Here is a 16,183-nt window from a genome sequence, read left to right as displayed (position 1 = left end):
ACTTGGTTCCAAGGCAGGATACATTTGTTTTCACACAAAATCCAAACTGGAACTTAGGATGCATGAAGTTCATAAATTTGCCAATCTTTTTTTCAAGCTTCTTGGCAAATAAGCATTATCACTGCAGTGGCACCTGAGGCTGGCGAGAACAGAGGTTCTTCAGCACCTAGCTGAGCACAGTAATGAAACAGCAGTTTCAGCATACTGCCATTAAGGGTTAATTTCAGTTTTTACTCTTGTTGGCCCAGTTGGCTATTCCCATAAATACCAACCCAGCAGATATAATTGCAAAGCAGGTATATTTGGTTCCAGTCACTCTGCCAATTTAGCAGCAACTAATGTTTGAAAATTGCAGGGTGTAAATTTAGCACAGTGGGTCTCACATCATGTTTTTACTGCTAGAGACTATTTAATTAACAAGAATTAAAAGAAAGATACCACACTTTATGAAAGCTTTTCTGGTTTTCCCCCAAATCCCTGGAAACAAAGAAATAAGAAAAATCAAACTGTATTGACTTGGTAATGACAACAACAGTGCAGCTCAAAACTGTGCATCTCTGAGTTTCAGCAGTCATTTTTTTCAAGTTGATGAGCAGAGAATTGCTAGTGCCAAGCCATGCCAAGACTTCTGCCAAGCAGCTATCAAATCTTGGTAAGACAAAACAAGCAGCAGGAGACATCTTTGGAATACAAGGACAACCAGAACGTATTTTCTCTGAACAATGTTCAATTTTCTTTCACAGCCCCAAGAAATCAGCAACTGGCTAGCTCTAATTGTGGCTCTCCCACTACTATTCACATACACATTTGCACCTTCCTTTCTGTCCTTATCACACACTAGAAGAAGTTCAGAAGATAATGTACATAATAGGTATTTTTAAGGACTTAAAATTACCTACTTTGGTAGGTAATACACAGTGCTAGACTGACAGCCACTGCCATCAGAGAGACCACCCAGTGTAATGCTTACAGACACTAGCCAAGGTTTCTGCTACTTAACAAAGTGTGCAACAGAAGCAACAAAAGCAAAGCAGCCTCCAGCCTTTGCATTTCCACGAGGCAGCGTGTCAGTGCATCACTGCTGTTATGACAACTCTGATTCTTCTTTGGCAGAACAATGTCTCAACCCACTCGCAGTCCTTACTTGCTTCTGCTCATTTGGGGTTAGATTTTCTAACCAATTACCTAAGCAGACTTACTCCAGACTTACTAAGATTGTCAGACTTTCAGCACCAGAGCCCTGTCACACAAACCCTCTCTTTAAAAAGATAGGTCCATATTTAAAAGAACAGGAATCTTGCTGAATATTCAAAACTCACTTTTCTCCTGGGGAAACCTGAATTGAAGACACGTAGGAGCAACAAAGTTCTTAAAAAGGCACCTGAGACTCTTCACAGACTCATTTCTCCAATTTTGATTCCCAGTTACTGCAGTAATTTTCTTGAAAGTCAAGGTGACACATTCTGTTCAGATCTTCTGTTGAAGCAGTCACAGCTCCCACATTCTCAACTGGAAAGCCCAGTAAACTGCAACCATCCATACACTGAGGCTTTGCCTATTCTCTGAAGCTACTTCATTAGCATCAGAAAAACAGGTCTCACAGGTGAGGTACAAAGCTCTGAGATAACAGACCCTGCTATAACTTTGGAAAATTAGTTAAACACTCCAGAAAGGTTTCACATACTTTGCATCAGACAAGATGCAAAGCAAATGGAAAAAAAAAGATTAAAGAGAGCAAAGATTTTCCTCCTACAAGACAAGTAGGAGGGGGCTTTCACTTATCACAATTATCTTCCCTAAATTTTCCCTTCAGTTTTATTTCCCAATGCTGGCAAGTTACTGAAGTATGTGGAGATGAGTACTTTAGCAAAATAATCACTCTCACAAAGAAAAAATATTTGGCCGAGAAGACAAATCCTGGGCTTGTATCATAAAGACCATGAACTTGGGACCACTTTTAATATTCTTTTTATTACAAACAAAAAAATGTCACTATCATTCACGATGCTTCCAAAAAAAACCCCATGCTTTCATTGTTATTATCACTAATGCTGAATTTAACAGGATAGCTGTGCCATCCTATTAGCAGGAGACATTACACAACACAAAAAGACAATAAGCCATACTGTCTAGGACACAGGATAAGCAACCTCATGAGACTGGTGATATCACTGGCTAACCTGTGACCTCATACGTTATACAAGACATCAGGCTGCTCTGTTTCCAGAGACCCCCCCAAGCAAGCGCCTCGCAGCCCGGATCATTCCAGACAGGCCTTCGTTCATCAGTATGTACGAGGATGCTCATCATTCATTGTAACAGAACATGAACTCCTTGCATTCAAGACCTAGAAGAACCGAGTTTTATGAATGACATCGACAACTCAGTCGCATTCTGTTCAAGTCTGGAACAAAGCCTGTCTGCATCTCACACTGCTTCATGTGGAATGAGACCCCTGTGACCCTGGTGACCAGCACAAACACAAGAGGATAGCTGACAGTCAGGAGAGGCTTCCTTCAGAATACCTCATTCATAATTTAACTGTTAACAGCCATGCAACGGGAGTGGCTGCAGGAAAAATTAACTGTACAGCTGTCTGTTATATTGAAAGCACTTGAATTGTGTTTGCTTTCTACTTAAGCAACAGTGCTTCTCTTTAGTTCAAAGGTTAGTCCCTTGGACAAGAAAAAAGGTGTGAAGCTCAATTAATAAATAGAATTAATTTAACTTCATTTTTAATCACTCAAGGAAAGCTGAATGTGATTACTATAGTCTTTCCTATCTTCCTCATCTCCTATACAATTAATTTTCACATATTCATTCACAATATAGTCCATAACATAGAAAGGAAATATTTATGCATTTCTTGCTTCACTACAAGTTTTGTATATGGATATTTCTGATTCAGGAGGTTAACACAAAAATAGTATTACTTTTGACTATGTACAGTGACCCATATTCTGTGAACAATCTGGAAGTCTAAAGGAAAAACTGACACAGAAAATACAATGTAGTGCTAAAATTCACCCAGGACCAAGAAACTTTGTTCAAGCCGTAAGTGTCCTAGATCATATTCTTATGTTTCATACACAAAGCAGATGATGTGGCTGAACCAGAAGCACTTTATATTATCTATTAGCTCCTTGAACTATAGCTGTGTTTTGTCCAGATTTTCCAAGAAATAAATCTGAAAGTAATACGCTAAATCTTGACTGCATTACAGCTGACAACTGCACAAACAAACTTAACTGAAGTGTTACCACCACCAAACAACAGCTGTTCATTCCATGTGTGAACTCAAAAGAGAGTCATGTGAAAATGACCAATGATACAGCACCCCAAACACAGACATCCTTAAGATGAGGATGAAAATTCTTGCTTCCTTGTGCCTTACCTGATCACCAAGTCCATTCATATGATCAGAAATGGTAGAGTATCCTTCAGCAGTCTGGAAGCTTCACCCCAAAGGCAGGAATATGTTCTCACAGAGACTGCTAGCACAAGGTAACTTTGCAGTTTCATCATTGTCATCATTTGAGTGGCCATTATGAATTTTTCAGTGTATTGCAGACAACCCTGCTGACATTCTTCATCACACACAGACACAGCAGACTGTTGATCACAGAGACTGCCAGAGACGGGTGGCGACACAACTTTTCCAGTATGCCTACATAGCTTCTGTGTTTCAGAAGCACCTTGGCAACAAGAAGCACATGCTAACAGAGATGCTTTGTGATCAAACACTTACTTAGCACTAAAAAAATTTGTATGGCAAGATCAAAACCGCAGTAAAACTTTAAATGTAAGACAGCAAAAGTTTCCTTCCCCCATGTATTCCCCAACCAAAAGCACAAAATTCATTGTTCTACTGGAAACCAATTACTCCTTCCCCATAGATCTGCCCAAGTCTTAATTCTTCTTTCTGTTGCATCTTTATAAAAGAGCTGCTCCACTGAAGCTGTTAAAATCTCACTCGAGTAAAGCACAGAATGAAGGATTACTTTTGTTTGTAGAAAGTAAAGTTTTAAGCCATTTTACTCAGACTTAAAAAATACCCTTTTCCCTTTCTCAATTTGCTGCCTAGAAAGGTCAACAATAAATATTCTTTTTAATACATGGAAGAACAGATTTAGGAACATAATGTAGGTACACTGCTGTGCAAAATGCAGGTACATTGCTGTGCAAAACATCCTAGCTGCAACATATTCAAGTCAAAACTCTCAGTTTGACAACTCCTCCGTGAAAAACTATTTACTAAAAGTAGCAGCATCTTTTGTATCCTCCTTTTTCCCTGAAGAGAGGCAAGAGTGACTACAAACAGAACAAAGTGCAGCAGGCTGAAGAGATTAACTTTTTAGTGTTAATGAAATTTCATCATTTGAAATTTCATTTTGAAACCAGCACTTTTTAAAGGAAGCTTGGTAACTGAAAACTGAAGAGAGAATGTAGTAGGTCTTTAAGGAATCCCACAAAGCAGCTGATTGACATTCTTTCCAGTCCAGTCCCTTTAATGAAGTTTAAAGACATCAGAACACACTGAAACAAAACCAACAAAGGGTGATCAGGCACTGGAACAGGCTACCCAGAGAACTGGTCACAGCCCCAAGCCTGACAGAGTTCAAGAAGCATTTGGACCATGCTCTCAGGCACATGGTGTGATTCTTGGGGTGTCCTGTGTAGGGCCAAGATTTGGACTTGATGATCCTTGTGGGTTCCTTCCAAATAAGGATATTCTGTGATCACCAAGAAGTGAGTTGTCAATTCATTTTTATACCCACAGCAGTTGAAAGGAAAAAATTAATGCACTGAAACAAATCCATGTAGGTTCTTTTAAAGAATTGTGACGCAAATTCTCAAGAATGTATAGAAATAGTAACAAAATCATTCTTGATGTGTGTTTAAGATAGAACTGAATCAATTTGGAAGCTATGTATGTTTATACAAAAAAACCAAAAACCCACCCCAAAAAAACAAACTGTATCTCTCCCCTTAATGCTGCCTTGGCAAACCAGTCTCAGATGAAAGACATGCTCCAACAGACTGGTTTTTAGGATGTAGTACAGTCTTTAAAAACATTTGGCATTTCCAAACCCTGCACAAGTGTTAAACAGTTCCAATTCTGCAAGGTAAGGCAGTGTCCCAATTTTAAGAAAGTGATCAGAAAACACTATGACTAAAGTCCAGTTGTAGCTATTTATCTTTGGACCTTCATCCAGGACAGTAGATGAAACATGCTTGCAGTGTCCTAGGGGATAAGCTATATAGATAAATGGATACTCCTTCCCCACCTCTCATTTCTACATATGAGAGTGTGATACTGCCCTGCTTCCTCATTTGTATTTTAGCTCATATCTTACACAGAACAGAGACTACCCTGTGCTAATAAAAATAAGCACCACATATTTTCCAGGACATCTATTTTAAAGTTCCCCTCTTTAGCATGCAGAAAAGAAATCTGCCATATTCCACCCTAGGAAACTGGTGGCACTTACTTCTTGCTATCAGAAACATTGGAAGGAGAACCTGCACAATTCCAAATCTCACCTCTGATGATACTATTGAAAGTATGATGATATGACTTCTCACATAAAAAAGCAAAACATATCCAACTGTTATCCACTCCAAAACTACATATTCCTATTATGATGAAAAACGATCAGAAATAACTCACATGTAATTCAAAGTAGTGATATAAAAGGGACAACTGAAAGAGCCTTCTCACAGAAGCTTATAGACAACAGCATCAGACAAAAGCAGCAGACCTGTAAGCACTTTGAGCACCAGCAAGAGGAAAAGAGCAGTCTAGGAACAGCCTATTCGAACAAAGAAAAGAAGCAGAAGTGACAAACAGTGACAATGCGTCACACACGCAGGGCTGAGTCCTATAAGTTCAGCCTGTCTGTGGTTTGGCCTTTCCTGGACTTGCTGCTTTGCTGATGCAAAAAGAAATCCACCACCTCATCTGATGCTAGGATGTTTCCCCCACTCTTTTTGTAAGCTACTCCAATTTTTTTGTGGTTCGAGGGCAAAGCATTCCTGGAGGAGAAGGGAAAAGGCAAGTGCACAACAACCCCATAAAACATTGGCAAAAGCAGAGCAGTGGAACTGACAGGGGAAACTACCACTTCCAAGTGTCTTACTTCGCAAACCATCGGAAATCAGCTCCAGCAATTAAGTGATAATGAATTATTGATGACACTACTTTGGGGAACTGAGCACTTACCAGCATTTATGAAACTAAAGAAACTGAGGTGTTATCACCATTTTGTAGACAGCACAAAGCAAGGCAGACAGCAAACAATTCCGCGACATTATGCCTTGCCGAGGATCACTGCTATCTCTGACATGTTATCTTAGTTCTGTTTGCACATGATCACACATCACCTTGATTTGTGTTCCACTCTACCCACGTGTAACATATTCCTGCTTCAGAGAGGCACAGTGAATGCACCATGTACAGAATTCAATAATTTCAGTAACCACATCCTACTACCTTTTCAGAGGTGGGGAGAAAAAGGCTGCTCAAAGTAAAAGGCAGCAAAATTGGAGCCAGGGAAAAACCACTTTAAAATGTGATCTACAACATATGTTCAGTGGCAGAATTTGCCCTTGAGAAAGCAAAGAAGGTATTCAAGCCCTACTATTTCAAGATACTTTAAGTCTATGCTTAAAATGTCTTTAAGTCAGCCAACTTTTTTTGCCAATGCAAATATATTCAACTAGAAAATCAGAAGAAAGCCAAGAATTCAGTCTTGGATTTAAAACACTCTTGCCAGCCACTCACGGCTGTCAGTAATGCCACACAGGAATATCTCCTATCACTAACACATAAAACTAATCTAGGAAAGAGAACTCGCTCTACTCCTACCGTACTTCACACCTGAGCTTTCCAACTGATGCCGTTATCTATTTATACCATTAAAAACCAAACAGACAAAGGAGGATATGACCATTCACTGCACATTATTATCTATCCTACCCCTTCACAATTTTTCATCAAACTTATAAAGCAGACAGGCTATTGTCTACACGCACTTAAAGGTAAGTCTCCCACATTTCTAGAGCTTTCACTCTCAACAGCAGCTGCCAGAGCTGAGGCAGACACAGATGCAGCTTTACAAATTAGCAGCCATATGTCATCCAACTGGCATGAAACACCACGATGCCCCTTCAAACACCACAATGGTTACATGCGAGTGTGCTGCCTCCTAGTCAGCTCTCCAACAGGAATGTTGGTGACATAAGCTTCAGGAGAAGGAAGATTAATGTCAGTACCTGCAGAGTCCAGCCTTGCAGACAGGATGCCTTTAAGGAAAGGGCAGCTTTCTGTGTGCAATTTGAGACGACCGGAGATAGGGTTCAATCCGGCCACAGATGTCTTACGTGATCATATTATTCTGCCTTCCTTGGCTTCAGTTTCCCTTATCTGTTAATGACTACTAATGCTCTCCTATCCCATGGGAATACTTGCAGCATCCATAATTTATGTTTCTACCCTACTTGGATGCTGAGAAGATGGGTACCTAAAGATACATACTGATCAGCTGTTTGCCAAATATATAAACTGTTTTTTAAGAAGTACCATAAAAAATGCAAACTATTAATATTAAAGCCCATCTATGTATCATATAATTATTAAGGAGGGAAAAGGCCTCAATGATCACTGAGTCCAAACATTAACCCAGCACTGACAAGTCCACTACTACACCTTATCTCTAAGGACCACAGCCACAAGATTTTTGAACACTTCCAGAGACTGTGATTTCACCACTTTGCTGGGCAGTCTGTTCCAATGCTTGATCACCCTTTCAGTGAAGAAATTTGTCTTTATTCCCAATCTAAACCTGCCCTGGTGCAACTTGAAGCCATTTCCTCCTGTCCTATTTCTTGTTACCCTGACTACTTCACCTCACTACAACCTTCTTTCAGGGTGTTGTAGAGAGCAGCAAGATTGCCCCACGAGCCTCCTTTTCTGCATGTTAAACAACCCCAGCTCTTTCAGCTGTTCCTCACAAGACTTGTGCTCCAGACCCTTCACCAGCTCCAATGCCCTACTCTGGGCTCATTCCACTACCTCAATGTCTTTCTTGCAGTGAGGGGCCCAAAACTGAACACAGGATTCAATGTGTGGCCTCACCTGTGCCAAGTACAGGGGGACAATTGTTGCTCTGGTCCTGCTGGCCACACTATTCCTGACTCAGGCCAGGATGCCATTGGCCTTCTTGGCCCTTTGAGCACTGCTGGCTCATGTTCAGCTGCTGCCAACCAGCACCCCCAGGTCCTTTTCCACAGGGCATCTTTATAGCCACTTTTTCCCAAGCCTACAGTACCGCATGGGATTGTTGCGACCCAAGGGCAGGACCCAAGATTATGAATCTGTAGGTTCCAAAGTATCCAAAAATTACTCTGCCCTGGAAACATGCAACGACTAGCTCTTGGTACAGGGGCTTACACCTAGGGTTTAATTTTGACAGTTGAGCTCATTCAAACTGTTCGCTAACCAAAACCTACAGCATTTCAGTAACACATTTTTTTCCAACACAACAGGCCAACTTCTATAGTCCTTCTAAACTGAAGCAAACAACACTGAACAGTAACTAAATCATAGCCAAGGTTAGTTTTCTTACAGGAATGTGCCAAGTAGCATGGAAGGCTTGTGTTTGCAAACACCCAACTTATTCCATCTTCAAGGGCCAGACTGGCAAAGGTGCAAACACCGTTCCATTTCCTCAGTGTCACTGCTCCTTTGAGACATCCCATATCAGACATGCTTCCTTTCCAAAATGGAGATAGCCACCAGATATTTTAGAAGTCTAAATCATGCACTCTTTACTGGGTTGAAAACTGGCTGAATAGTCAGGCCCACGGAGAATGGACATACATCCAGCTGGTGGCTGCTCACAAGTGGTGTTCCTCAGGGCTCAGTGTTGGGGACAGTCCTGCTTAACACTGTTATCAATGACCTAAATGAGAGGATCACGGGTCCTCTCAGCCGGTTTGTACAGTGCTAAGTTGGGCAGGAGTGTTGATCTGCTGGACAGGCTGGATCGATGTGCCAAAGCCAGCTGTTTGAGGCTCAACAAGGTGAAGTGATGGGTCCTGAGGGAGTTGGTGTTGTTCAGCCTGGAGAAAAGGAGGCTCAGGGGGACCTTATCACTCTCTACAACTGCCTGGAAGGAGGTTGTAGCCAGGTGGGGGTTGGCCTCTTCTCCCAGGCAACCAGTGACAGGACAAGAGGACATAGCCTCAAGCTGCCTCAGGGGAGGTTCATGCTGGACATTAGGAAGTTTTTTCACTGAAAGGGTGAGCACTGGAATGGGTTGCCCAGGGAGATGGTGGAGTGACCACCCCTGGAAGTATTCAAGAAGGGACTGGACACGACACCTAGTGCTACAGTTTAGTTGACATGGTGGTGCCTGGTCAAAGGCTGGACTCAATCTCGGAAGGCTTTCCCAACCTTGATGAGTCTATGATTGTATGTAGGCTTAATTTTAACAGGATCTAACGGGCCTTACAGAGGTCTCTTTGATATAGGCCCAAAGGGAGTTACACTGATTGCTTCTTCAACTGGAAAGCTTGCTCACATTAGTGATCTGCCTAATTTTTCAACTACTGATGAGAAAATAAATAAAGCACCAACACTGCAGGGAAAAATTAGCTAAACTGTGCTTTACAGGCTGAACACAGTTTCCCCATGAGGCTACTCACAAGGAACAGCGGCAGTCAGCAGGTCAGCAACTCTGGATTCAACCTCAGTTAGGACACGAATATCCTGCCAATGATCAGCACTGTTTCTTGTTTTTTCAGATTCAGCTAATTGGCCATTAAGCTCCAATGAGGTGGACATTTATCTACAGATAACACAAGGAAATTGGAAAGTAAGCAGCCTGAGGCTACCCTGAAGACTGTTAACCAAATAGCAAGGCAGAGCTCAATTAAAACAATTCATCAGAAAACCTATATAGTCTATTGGCAGATTTTCAAGGATCCCATTAGAAATTTTAAGGATATTCAATCTGATTAGACACAGAAATCTATCTCATGTAGAAGTCATTAATAAGTAAAGAGCCTTTAACTTTGAAAGCCTGAAAGTTATCAAAGCTGCAGCAGGAAGAGACACTGGGCCTTTTCTCTGTAACTAACATGCACAATTTTGCATAAGAATGGTAAATGCTTTCTCTGCTATACGGAAAGAAGTGAGACTGATGAAAAGGTACAGCTGTGCAAACCAATGTCATTGAGTACCCACCACTTTTGGGGGGACTCTGTTGATGTAACTGAAAGATACACACTTTTACATGCTACCTCAAAAGAGCCTACATCCAGGACCTCTGACTCAGGAGTATTCCATGAAATGTCTAATACCTCAGTTATTGAAAAGGGCAGGCATTTCAATCACTTGAAATTGCAGTGCAAATAGGAAATTACACTGCAAAACATTTCGTTTCTCATTTTATGAAAACTTGAAGAAGAAAAATGGCTATTGTGCTCTTAACCTTAATGGACATATAATTCAAGTAATAATAAGGTCACTGAAACTGTTCTGGACTCTTTTTTTTGAAAAGAAAGGTTGCAATGAAAAACATTTCAAAAAATGTGATGATGTCAGAAATCCCTATAGGGAAAAAAAAATCTGACAACACTCTACTTCAAACCTACAATTTAGAAGCTGACATTCCTCATGGAAGATTTTCAGGGTACAACTGGTACTGCCAACTTGTACTGTTTGTAAATATTCCAAGGAACTCTACTATCAACGTCCTTTTTATCTTTCAGGTGCTCTGTTAATGTTCTAGGCAGACCACTTTGATCTTCGGACAGAAGTACATTCCTGATTCGTACACTGCACATGGTAGCTCCATTTTCACAGGAGATAAAAAGAATAGGTTCTTGAAATTTAAATACTGCTTGCAGATAACAGAGGGAAGTCCTCCATCTGACTGCAAAAGGACAAATGCTTGTGGTTTGATTAAGAACTTGTAAGCTGAAATATCACAGGGATTCACTTTTTTCTTACCTTCACACTTGCTGATATTCAAAGCCACTATATTCACAAGACTGAAAATGCCTAAAAAGCATAGGTAGACCTTACCTTTTAAGAAAGGGCTACCAAACACTTGTTAGAGAATGTAAATCAGAATTCCAACAGGACTCAATTCAATAGAGGGCAAGTTTAACATCTAGAACCGTGGTTACACAGTAAAATGAATGATCTCTTCATTTAAAAGTGCGCAATGTTTTGAGGTTTTTTTTTTTTTACAATTCTACCTGTAACTCCATTCATGCTTTCATTTCACTCACAATCAAATACTGAAATTCAGCCATGTGGATTGTTTCCTCCCTCTCCACCTTCTTTTCACCTTTCAAAAACTTGCTGAAAGGAAAAAGAAACCTTTTTTGAGTTTGAAAGACAGCAATCACCACAAACACTGTGGTTCCTCATTAGCCAATTCTGAATTATGCCTACTTAGTTTAAAAGATTTTGTCTTTTAAAAGTGATTGAGCAGTAAGTTCTTCCAGACTCCAGGATTTCACAAGTGCAGTCTGCTTTCTGCCAGACTGAGTAGATCTTGATCTCAGCATCTGTACTGTGCCTTTCCAGTTACTCAAACAAGCACAGATGTTCAGATTTCACATGATGCCAAGGCCTTGAGAAGACACGTTTTTTACTGTTGATCAGATCATGGAAGATTTAGTTTGGCATCTCCAAGATCCCCCATCCAAGATCAGCATCAGAGCCCCAAACTCTTCTGGAGGACAGCCATTCTCCTCAAGACAAAAACCATGCACTCCAGGTTCCAGTTAACCATGCATTCAGTTTAGGAGTGTGCAGTTCCACCCAGATTTTAAGACTTGACAGTTTTGGGCCCAGCCACAAGAGCAACTCATGCCATTGGCATGAGGCTGGCTAACAAGTTAGAGAACTTATTTAGCCCTTGAAACTCACTGACTGCAATGTGTTTCCTTTGAAGGCCACACATGCTGACTCTACCAATTTATGTGTTCATGAAGAAGTGATGTGCATTGGCAGGTGAAGCAACTCTATGTATTTAACACCGTAACTACTCTATGACTGCATATATTTAACAATGCATTCATTAACTATTTAGCCCTTTATACATCACACCTTGCACTGTGTCAAGTACGTATTATCTGTCCTTCGTAAATGATCCCTGAGAAACAGAGCATTTGCTTAAGATGCACAATTCACTTACAAACTGTACCAGAAACTGAGCAAGACCAAGTCCCAAGTAGTCTGCTCTTACTAAACTCCACCTTCCAAACTCAGCAGCAGTGAAGTCCCACACAGCCTAAAGCTGGGCCTTAGCACACAGCACAGCTAAGCAATGGATAGGGAGGACAGGGAGAAGAAAAACAAGCACAGCACCAGTGGCGGAGTGAAGCAGAGAACTTGCAGTAGGGTAGAGGCAAGGGAAAAATAACAATTCCTAACTGCAGGTTTGGAAAAGATATAATAAGTATACATAACAGCATCTTTCTTTTTAAGTATGGAGGCACCATGAGGAAGTCCATGGCTAGCTCCATGCATCAATGGGTACAACCTGGTGAGGTCATAAGGCACAAAGGGAAAAAAGAAAAAAGGATCCTGAGAGGAGGAAGGAAGTGACACAAATCATCTACGAAAAGAAGCATGTAAAGACTAAGTCATCAGCATGTAGCTTCAGAACAAGAGAACAAGGGTACAGGCAAAGAAAGAAAAAGAAAGGAGTTTGAATCTGACAAGAAAGGGATTCACAATCTGAGAAATCATGGCTATCTTTAGCTGCAGAATTTTAGCTAACCTTATACAAAGAGCAGCAGAAACATTTAATAGCCCTTAACATAACTTATTCTGACATCGGGAGAGCAGCAGCAGAACACCAGTCCTGAGACTGAATTAACAGCTTTGAAACGCAAACCCGCAAGCTCAAGTATTGCCTTCTGCAGCCATGTGTGCAAGCAAAGGCTGCATTCCCTGCGAAGCAGCCGCTATCAGCGAGTTCAGCACAGTACTGAGCCACGGCTTACCTGTGCAGAGCACCCTGGACAAGCAACAGTACTTCCAGCTGCCAACTCCTGACCTGCCTTACAAAAGGGAGAGAAAGTGCAACTTGACCAAGTACATGGGTTTTCACAAGTATATCAATTAGTGTGTCTCTATCATGCTTCACATCTTTGTAAACCTAACGCTCCTGTGTTTGAGGAATCTTAATGTCTTTACGCTAACAACAACAAAAAGAAAGAAGAAAACAGCAATACTTGACTAAAAATCATCATATCATGAAAAATCTACTTACTTAATATCAAATCCATACCAGGCAAGGCAGAACATTTCTTAAAGGCAAAAAGCAATATTTTGAACTGTAAAAAGACATGCCTGGTATTTGTGGCATAGAGCTCTTGATTAAAACTAGGGTAGCACTAACAGCATCAGAGAAAGTTGGGAGGAGAGCTGGTGTCCAAAAAAAAAAATTTAAACAGGTAAAAGGGGAGGAAGTACAGTGAGGAAAGAATTCTATCTCGCCCAAAGTCATCCTGCTGATCAGTAACACAACCTGGAGCAGATCCTGCAGCACTAAGACCCTGAACAGCTTTGCCCAGAAGACTACAAGTCTTCAGTTGACACAGATACATATGGCTGGCAATGGTGTTCTGTCGGGAGCTGTAAGCATCATCTGACTCATTAACAATTGAAGTGATAAATTCATCCAAAATACATAAAGCAAGAGAAATTACTCCGAGGAATGAAGGAATCTGAGCACAAAGTGACACTCAGTAGCCAGAATTCACATCCTAATTTTTAATGGAACCATAACCTACTTGCTGCAGTAACATTATTGCATTTTATCAAAAATGGAGATAAATCCTCACAGGCAAATGCTACTTAAAATCAAACTCTTCATCCAACAAATGCAACAGTTTCAAAATAGACCAACATAGGCTACCTCATCTATTGTAACTGGTTTCCATCTAAAATTTTCAGTAAGAGAACCTTGAACCAGGAATCTCCTCCATCACATTCCCTAGGAGCCATCTGGAATCTGTCTAAGCAGATGAAAGATAACAACACACCACCAGAGATCCATAGCAAGGCGTGGCACTTAGGGATTTCTCCTTTAATTTAAAAGGAAAAAACTAATCAGAATCCCTACTAAAGAACAAAAATAGCACTAAAACCTGAAAAATTGTATTTTTGCCCCTATTGAAACAAGCTATTTCATAACACAACAGCATACTTCAACAATATTCAACTTATACACTTCCCAATCTTTAATAAATTAAGCCTCATAGGCTGCTTGAGAGACACTAAAGCCATTTTAAAACACATCTTTTGGCTAAGAGGACATAGTATCAGGGCCTTGGAGTTCACTAGGTGCCAATTCTTAATAATCCCACATTTTAGCAGTTTCACAGCCACATCACCTTCCATTCATTACCCCAGCTCTCTGTTCACTGTGACATGCGGCACACTGTGACAGAGCAACTTACTCAACCATTTACACATTGACAAAGAGCAGCTTTGCTTGATATGTTTTAATTGTGACAAGTTCACAGCTGTCCAGCCCATGGCTGGAGGAAGGATTAAGGAACACAGTGGAAAAAGTTATCAGCAGCCACCCCATTCCCCCCAAATTGCTTCCATTTTCATTTTGTTCATCTGGGCCCTTTTGATTATCCACCCACAGGATTCCCCAGTCGTTCCTTCTCGCACATTTCTCACACAAACAGGAGCTACCCATTATTTCTCTCAAACTTCCAAAGAGTACATATTTCTATAAACTGAAACTAAAGTATGTGATTCCACAAGTTCCTTTGCAACCAAGAAGTGGGTAAGTGGGTATCTGCATAAGCAGCTGAGAACAAGCAAAGAGACCAATGGCTCCATTTTGAAATCTCACTGCCTCAGCACTTCCCACGCGCAAATTAAAACACACACACACACCAAGCCAGCTACCATTACACCACCTTCTCCCCTAAAAGAATTTTTCTGTCCTGATAGACAACACTGCATGCAAGGTGAGATCGGCCTAAAATGCCTTTTAGTCTGACAGTTTCACTAGCAGAAGAGGCTGCATGAAAGAAACTAAACAGCTGATCAAGTTACTGCAGCTTACAACTCTGCACATCAAACAGGCAAGTATCTGGACACACACTCAGTCCATGCATATGCAAAACCCCATTAAGCATATAAAACTGAAGTTTCACTATCAGAGATAACTAATTTAGATAAATGCTATCTGCCAAGGTTTTTTGTTTGCTTGTTTTTCTCAAGCTATTTGTTTAATTTTCAGTCGTTGTCATTGGGGTTTTTTGGGTTTTCTAATATATATGAGGTCCTCCTCAAAAATTCTATAGCAGTCAGTAAATGTATGATAAACTGATTATCCTAATGGCTGACTATACAATTATCTCCAGCCACGATCTATTTACATTGCAGGCAAAGGGCAGTCTGTTATGCAGTGTTTCACTTGAGAGCTACCTTAAAATACACCATTAAAGCTGTTTTCACTTGAAGTATTCCATTCTGCATCTTAGCATTATGGGATCCTGCCAGAGCAGAAGAGTTATGTTTTAATACTTGAAAGACAAAAAACACCAAAACCCTACTACTGAGATCCAAGACCTTTCTCCTTCGTCATCCTCAAAACCTGCCAGCTCATCATGAAACTGTTTTCAAATTCAGACCCTGAAAATGCCAGTTGAAATAGTTATCACAGAGTGCCTTGTACCAAAGGTAGAATATCCACAGCTCCAGTCTGCAGCAGGCAGGACAACTGAACAGCCTACAAGGCTTTCTAGCAATTCATAAAACTCATCAGCTTCCACAACAGACAAGACACTGAAATGGAGAGCCCTGCTACCATCACAGCAGATCTCATGCTACAGATTTTTAGGCATTTTTTTACTGCATTTCTGCTCACACAGACAGAGAGAGTAACCACAGAACAGGATATATGACAGACACTACTCTGGTAAAATGAACCTGTTTGGAAAAATAAATTAAAATTTAAAAAACATAAATAAAACAAAACCAAAACAAATTCTTTCACCAGGTGACAAATTAATTTTTAATTAGGCCTTCCCACACTGCCCTGAAACACAGATGCTTGAATCTCAGCTCAATTCATCACCGCTACCTAACAAATCAACATATCCCTGTTAAAGTCTACCAGATTTACAG

This window comes from Corvus brachyrhynchos, unplaced genomic scaffold (genome assembly GCF_000691975.1).
Source record: "Corvus brachyrhynchos isolate BGI_N302 unplaced genomic scaffold, ASM69197v1 scaffold115, whole genome shotgun sequence".
Lineage (NCBI taxonomy): Eukaryota > Metazoa > Chordata > Aves > Passeriformes > Corvidae > Corvus > Corvus brachyrhynchos.
The sequence above is the reverse complement of the archived record's forward strand: the minus strand, read 5'-3'. Positions refer to the sequence as shown.